Source organism: Grus americana, chromosome 13 (genome assembly GCF_028858705.1).
Source record: "Grus americana isolate bGruAme1 chromosome 13, bGruAme1.mat, whole genome shotgun sequence".
Lineage (NCBI taxonomy): Eukaryota > Metazoa > Chordata > Aves > Gruiformes > Gruidae > Grus > Grus americana.
In genome coordinates, this window is record NC_072864.1 from 23,148,901 (window position 1) to 23,157,181 (window position 8,281).

The window sequence follows — 8,281 nt, forward strand, 5'->3', positions numbered from 1 at the left end:
GCTGTGGACCAAGGAGAAGGTCAGGGGCAGTGCTGGTGGGATGCAGGCAAGGGGAGCTGAGTATTTGGCGGCTCCTGTGAAGGCTGTCGGGATGAGCAAGGAGGAAGGGTTGTGGGGGGCTGCTCAGGCCCCTCCAGATGCCTTCTCCTGCCTGGGCGAGGACTGGCTGTGCTGGAGCCCTTCCTACGCGTGCTGCTCTGTCTCGGTCCATCCCCCTCCTGACCCAGGCATCCCAGAAGGGAAGCTGGTGCCTGGAAAGCCCCAGATGTGTTCCCTGTGCTCCAGGCTCCTCTCTTTTCATGACTGTGACCCTAGGGAGCCCCCAGCCCTTGGGGCAGAGCTGGCTCTACTCCTGATAGCCCCCCCACCGAAGCACAGGGAAACCACTCTCCTGCTGGTTTGGCCCTGTGCTTGAGTATCCCTCCTGTGTGACAGCCCTTCCTTGGCTCTGCCACCCACCCAGGAGCCTGGACCGAGGCCCCAGCCTGGCTCCGTCTCGGATGTGCTGATGAGGTCCTGGGAGTTTGGGCAGCGCAAACGGAGCAGGCTTGGTTCGCCCGGATCAGTCTCTGCCTGCACAAGCCAAGGAGTGCCACAGCCAGCCAGCGCTGCTGCAGCCATCTGCGAGACTCCCTGAGAGCCCCCCCCACCCCCCGGGGACATCTGTATCGGGCCAGGCTTAGGTTTGAGCTAGAGCAGCTTATTTTCATTGGTGGCCTGCTGACATGTCCACCGCAGGCGACGGGCATCTGCCACCTTCGAGGGAGAGGCGGTGGGTGCCCATCCCACCAGGGCTCCCTGCAATTTGAGCACAGAGGGGACAACCCAGATCCAGCCTTGTGCAGGAATCAGCAGCATCTTGCTGTCTCTCAGCGGGAGGGTTGCCGGCCTCACCTGAGCTTGCTTCTTGTCTTTCCAATGTTAGAAGCCAAATATAATCTGCTTTACAAAATCTGCCCTGCCAGCCCCAGGGCCTCCGTGCCCCTGGGAAAGCTGTCTGCATTTCGAGACCCAGGTGCCCTCAGCTGCTGGCCTGTCCCGGTCGCATCGCAAGGTGACCTTGGCATGTGCTTGTGAGGCTCCTCGGTACCCAGGCAGGAGTGGGACCTCCTCCCCACCTCCTGGCTGAGCTGCACATAGCCAGTCAGTGGAGAGGTGCAGCCCACGCATGCCTGGCCCCTGTGTCCCCGAACACAGTTGGTGGTGATTGGGGAACTGTGGGAACTCTGAGGACAATCGAGTCTTCCCACTCCATCGCCTTCCCCTTAAACCGTCGCGGCAGCTCACAGCCGGAGAAGCCAACCCTTAGCGTTGTCCTGCTCTCCAGGGGAAGGTAAGAGCGGGCAACTCTGCTCCATCGTGATGGGTGCTGCATAATTGAAAAAGCTGATTAATGCTGCCTTTGAGAACATGCCAGTCTCTAGCCTCCGAGGAGAGACCTGTCTCTGCTCTGTCTCACGCCTATCAGCTTGCTAAACGCATCTGCGCGCTGCAGTCAGTCTCTGAACAGCTCGGCTCGGCTCTGCTGACAAGTATTTATTTAAAGCCTGACTTGGCTCTGAAAAGGGGCTGTGGCAGACGTGGCACGGTGGGGCCGGGCGCTGCCTGCTTGTGCGGCAGGGAGGAGGCAGGGAGGGGTGGAGGGGGCTGCTCAGGAGGGATGGGCGGGAGGTTGGCTGTGGGCCCAAAGGCCTTGGCAGCCCAGCAAGTCACGGAGGGGTGGCAGGTGGGCTCTGCAGGTGAGGACCTGGGAAATAGCACCTCCAGAAGAGCTGTATCCTAGTGGTGGGAGAGCTCTTCGTGTGCCAGGCCCGTTCCCACAGCTCTCCTGGTGTCTCTCTACGTGTTTTGGGGCACCAAAGCAACACATTTGCTGGTGCTAAGACACCTTGTCGCCACATTAAGCATCCTTCATTGTGCACCTTTGCTTTAAATGCTTTTCTCTCTCTGTCCTTGGTGCAGCTCCGGGGGGTGTTGGGGGGGGGGGCACACTGCAGCGGGGGTGAAGGTTGTACTCACTTTGGTGCCTGCAAAACCCAAGGGAGATGGGTGAACCCTTCTGTGGTTTCCACGTATTTTGATCAAGGTTCTAGTGCTCCTGGAGGTGGTCTGAGACTTTGAGATGGAGGCTCATGGATGCTCAGCTCTTCCGTGGCTGCAGCGGGCTCCCCAGAGCACGGAGCGGCAGAGGGTTCCCCTCAGCACCCATGTCTTCAGCCTCCTCTCTGCTCCTCCTCGGAGAAGCCATTCCCGGGGCAGTCAGGGGATGTTTGCATCCACACTCCCTGCCGGATGCATCTGATCCGCCCTGCTCTGGAAACCCGTGCACTCTCCCCTTTGTGTGGAGGCAGGAGGGCGGGTGAATGCTGGCTCCTGAGGGACCCCTGCATCCTCTGCCTGGCTCTGAAGCGGCGATGGCAGGTGCTGGAGCAGTGCCTGGTCACATCGGCCCCGCTGGGCTGGTGTGGGAGGAGGGCCTGCCTCTCCACCTTCTGCTCGCTTAGGAGCAGGGTTATCTGCCTCTGGCTCTCCAGACCCACAAAGCGCAATGCCTAAGCCGAGATCGGTGTCGAGCAGCTTCATCGAAGGAGAAGGGAGCTCGAGGCAGCACGGCGCTGCACGCATGCTGTGGGCACACTGAGTTCCAGGGCCAGATACCTCCCTCTGTAAATGAACTTTGCTCTGCCGTGCTTGGCCGATCAACACAGCTGATGGGCCCAGACCACCGATTCCAGGTAGAGGTGCCCGTGCAGAGGCCGCTTTGGAAATGGCTGATGGCAGAGTCCCCAGGGCTGCCTTGTTCCTGGGCCAAGAGTGCAGCTGAGCCTTGGGAATTTTTCTTGGCAGGTTGCTGAGCTTTTTTTCCCCCTGGCTTTTAGACAAAATCCTCCCATTTCCCTGAGGCAGAGGGTCTGTGAGCACAGGGAGGAGCAGGGCTCAGAGGAGCAGCTGTCCTGCGGAACTGGTGGGCAGCTCGAGCAGCGAAACAGGGGCACTCAGGGTCTGAATGAACAGAGAAACTTGAACGGGGCCCAGCCCTATTAGAGGGACGCAGGAGAACATCTTGTTAGGGCAGAGCCTGCAGCCAGGATGGAAAATTACTGGTAGCCCCGCGTTGCGAGGGCAGGAGGCAGCCGGGGGGGGGGGGGGGGGTGTGCTGGCGGCTCGCCATGCCCAGCACATGCTTTGTGCTGCGATGGGGGAGCAGACAGGGCACAGCACATCTCTGCCCTGCGCCAGGTCACGCAGGCAATGCTCCCCATCCCAGGCTCATGGGCTGCGTTGCAGGGAGAGGATGCTGAGCTCTCTGCAGGACTGCATCTTCCCGGGCAGCTTGAGCGAAATACATGGTGTTAGGCTGGAGAGCAATGTGGCTGGCTCCTGCCTGTTTGCTGCCTTCACCCCAAGGCATGAGCTCGTGCATGGGCTGTGCCACATTGCAACCCGTCCTAGGACTAATCTGGAGGTGCTGGGCAGGGTTTGAGGGGGTCTCTTTTGAGGTGTCCAAGATCCAGTTGCCCTGCTGTCATTCTGACCCTGATTGTTTTGGAGCCAGCAAGCTGTGGGCCTTTCGCTACCCTGCGAGGCTGGGGCAGATCATGCCTGCCTTAGGGTGGGCAGGATGCGGGATGGGGTCCATCACCAACAGCCAGTGCTCTGGCACCGCTGCCTCGAGCCCAAGGCAGCCTGGTAGCCGCCTTGCTATGGCCATGGCTCCACAGCTTGCGGTCCCATGCCTGTGGAGCAGCTCTGCCTGGCAGACACCTCTGCCCCAGCACAAGAGCATCCCCATGGCCACCGAGGTCACCCTCTCACTGCTTTGTGTGCACTGCTGGTTTCTGAGAGATGGCTCCTGGGCATCTTTGGAAATAGGCCCTTGGGATATGTCTCACCAACCGCTAATTTTCCTTGTTTCTCCCCCTTTTGAACAGCTGACCAAAACAGCCCATCAAAGGTCCAAAGGTGGCAGGGCCAGAAGCCACTCTCCAAACAATGTCTTTATATAAGGGCGGCAATAAAAACGTCACACTCATGCACAACCAAGGCTAAATTTAGCTCTGACTCCTGCGCATTGTCACTGGACTGCATGCGCCTTGGGGTGGTACCTAATCCCCGTGAAACCCATCGATACAGGCGCTCAGCTGTGCCAATCCCTTGCGCAGCCAACACGGGCAGCCAACACATCTGCCTCAGGCTGCTTTTCTTCCTGCCCCCAAATTAGCGCAGGATGCACCCTGGAGCTGTCGGCCATGTGTCAAACCCTGCCCTGCCTCAGAGCTCGAATTCAGACCTCTGCTTCCCTTGCTGGTCACCTCTGTGGCTGCTCTCTGCCAGCGGCAGCTGCGTGCTCCGTCCATCACCAGCTGTCCTCCACCAGATGGGTCCTTGTGGCACTGCCAGCACTGGGTGCTGCTGTGGGAAGGGTGGCCAAGGGGTGCAGAGGTACCTGCAGCAGTGTGGGGGGTCCCAGCTCACCTCTGCCAGGTCGAGATGGCACCATGGTCCTTGCAACAGGAGCTTTGGGGAGGAACATGGGGAGGGCCGTGCTGGAGAATATTTGTTAGAGTTTTATGGCCTTTACTATCTTTTTCATGAAATCTCTCCAAGTTTCTTCCAGAGATGGGGGAAATGAAAGATCCCAGGGCCTCGTGTCTTGCCACGTCCCCTCTGCCAGCAGCAGCATCGCTGGGTTCAGCAGTTGTGGCCCCTTTGCCTCACCGCTTGCAGACATGACTGATGAGGCAGCTCCAATGCCAGGAATCCTGGATAGAAGGGCAGCCTATTGCTCTCAAGCGTGTGTTGTTCAAGAGAGGTGACTCTTGGAGAGGGAGCTCCCCCCTGCTGGGAGCTGAGCTGTTGCTGGAGTTTTGCTCTGGAGCCCAAGCAGCATCCCCATCTCAGCTCCCTTTTCCCCATCCACCTGCCCTGCTCTCCACCACCACACGCTGAAGGCAGGGCTGCCATAAGGCTGCCTGTGGAGAAGGTTTGTGAGCCTGGCAGCCCCTGCCCAGGTGCTCAGTGCCTCAGGTTCCCTACCAACAGATCTTGCAAAAAGACCTCCTTTGTGGAGATACGTGAAACGCTCACGTGGATGCTTCTGGCTTGCAGTGGTGCTTGGCACAGGTGGACAGTGTCAAACCCCATCCCCACCCCTGCACATAACCCTGGGCTTCAGGGAGGATCTGCAGCCCCTGTCGCTACAAAGGCTCAGCCAGATCCATCTGCGGCCTGGGACTGCAGGTCCCTGGCTGTCCACTGCACTCTGGCTATGGAGTTGCGATTCACAGTGGCTCCAACCGGGAGACAAGAAGGAGCTGCCACTTTTGCATCGGTGACGACAGCCCCTTCGGTGGTCCCCACACCACTGCTGGTGGTGGCAGTGCCGTGGAAAATCACTCTGCGCTGCTGCTGGAGGAGTAAACCCATGCACAGGGGAAGGAGAGGGGTGCAAAATGATGCTGGCTGGGGTGTGTCCTTGGGAAACACACCAGAAAACCGCGGTGGAGGGGTCCAGCTCCCAGCCAGGGGGCTTAAAATAGCATCTCCTGCTGCCTGCTGCCTGGCCCGGCCACCTCCAGTCACCATGGGGAAGGACGGAGGCTGGCTGGGGACAAGGGGGTGAATGGCTGCTCCAGCCTCCAGTGGCAGGGCAGAGGCTCAGGCCTGGTGAGCGGCATCGTGCTTCTGGCAGCCTTTCCTATGCCACTTATTACCTGACTCACCCCGCAGCACCCGACTTCTTCCTCCCACTTCTGGCTCCCGTCCTGCTGGGGCAGACACCCAGCACACCGTGGCACAGAGGAGGTGGCTCTCGGGCTGCTTGGGCTTTGCAGGATGCCGGCTGGGAGTCCCCATGCTGCTGGGGAGGCCGATGGCTGGCTGCCCACACAGGCAGGGCCCCCAGCCCGGAGCATGGCAGGACGGCTCACTGCAGGGCGTATTCAGAGCTCGGTTTGTCTCCTCAGACCCACTTGCTTTGGTGGACCAAGGTTTGGGATGTTGGCCTGCCTGAGCCTGTGTCCATCACCACCCCACTGCTCTGATATGTGTGGCAGCACAAAGAAGGTGGGAAGCCCCAGCCCCAGGACACCATAGCAAAGCCCAGTCAGGAGAGACCAAGGGGTTCAGCTGTGGCAGCACTTGGGGGATACCTTTCTCTGGGTGGGCCCTGGGCACTGGGGAACATCCCCCGTGCTGACATATCCCCAACATGATCTTTGGTGCAAGGGACGGGACATCCCTCAGACATCTGCAGCCCAACTTCCACATCATCACTGACCTCTCTGGGCAGAGGGCTCCTCAGGGCCTCAGGAAGTGCTGGCGCCACAGCAGCACCTGGAAACGAGCATTGAGGGCGTGCGACTAAATGCTGGGAGATGACACAAGTCTATGAGTGGCATCCCCAAACCCCCAACAAGGTCTGGGGAGTTCCCGTCTGGGGCTGCGACCTCCCTGATGCCGTCACTGGAGCCAGACCTCTGCTCGACTGGCTTAGTGCCGCATGGCTGAGCTAAAAGCACAGGGAAAGCCACGTGGAAAATGCCACGCTGATCTGCATTAAAAGCGCATGAAAAATAATGTGGAAAAATCCATGCTGTAGAACTCCCGCGCTTCCCTTTAATGATGCAATTCGGGGTGTGGATGGCTCTGCATGCAAGTGATTTCTGAACCCCCACACGGAGTGATGCCCCAGTCCCTCCAGCTTAGAGCACAGAGAGCTTGTGCTCTTCCCAAGGCTAATTAACTGTGCAATTATTTCAGGCGCATGGCCCTGCTCCTTTGGCACGGTAGCCATCGAATAGCTGTTATTTGGTAAAGTTAGACTTCATGTGGAGAAGGTAAATCCCCAGTGCGAAAAATAATTTATTCCCATAGAAATCCATGGCAATTGGAGGAGGAGGAGGTTTAGATTTGCACAATGTCAGGAAGACCTGAATCTGACCCTATCTCATCCTTGGCCAGTTCAGAGGAAACCCCTTGGCTGCTGGACCCACAGAAGAGGGTGAAAAGCAGCCCTGAAGGCAGGGAAGACCTGACTCCATTGAAGTGCTGGGTGCTGGGCTGGCTCCTAGTTGAGGGATTAAAGGGTCCCTGTGCTCCCTGACATCCCGGGTGAGATGACATATTTGAGGTGAGAAGGTGAACACAGCCTGGATGCAGAGCTCCCGGTGACTCAGCGGGAGAGGCTGAAATCAGCTGAAAACTGGTTGCCATCCAAAAAGCCTGGGACAAGCTGTTAAAACAGATGTACCAGGGATGGAGATGAATGTCTGTATCAGCAGACATTCCTCCAGCTCCTCAAGAGGCGTTTGTAGGGTGAGCTGCCTGTGGCCACTCTCAAGGTACCTCATGGCCCCGCAGTGAAAGGTGCCATGAAGCACAGGGGTAGGTTGGCCACCACGGCTGGCCGAGGGGCGATGAGGCTGAGGTCTGGGATGCCTGGTGCAACCCAGGTGCTGAGAGCAGCCTGTGGGCACCCACTACCATCCTGGGAATTTAGGGTTGGGGGCAAACTTGGATCTCTGGGTGAGGGTGGTGCTAACAAGACCCTGGTTCAACCCCCTCGAGATGCCAGCACTGCTCCCAAGGCCCATGGCTGGTGGTTACAGGGACCACCAAGAAATCCCTTTCCAGGGCCAGTCTAGGTCTGCTGCTGGCCTGTCCCCAGGACCTCCAGGGCAGATAGCTCTGAGATCCCAGCACCCAAATCCCAGCCCTCTTGCAGCATCTTGCATGGACCCCTCTTGGTGTAGAACCTGAGTCTCACATATCCAACAAGAAACATTGGCTTTCCCATGCTGACAAGTAAATAGCACTAGAAATGGAGGATGAAGCAGCATCAGGCCCTGACTCGTGCACGCCATCATTGCAATGAAGATATGAAATGTTTTGCCTGGACTCTCCTGGCAGAAATGTCCAGGAGGGAAGAGGAGCAAGTGGTAGCCTGGACACCAGACCAGACCACAGCCCTGCCTCGGAGGAGCAGCCTGAGTCCTCCCAGGTGTGCATCATGTGGGGCTGGGTTTGATGGGGAACCAAGCCCATGGAGGAGAGGTGATGGGGTCCTCAGCAGTTTCCCCATCCATGTCCTGTGCAGTTGCCTCAGGCAACTTGGAATGGAGGCTGTTATATCCCTAACTGTGGAAAAAATTAATTAAAGCAATACTAAATAAGTACAGAGGAAGAAACAGTGCCAGGATGGGCTTGCCCAGCTTGGAGGCAAGCGGTAATCAGCCTTTGCTCTAGGGGCATGCTGGGGCCCTCTGTCCTTGTTGGACCA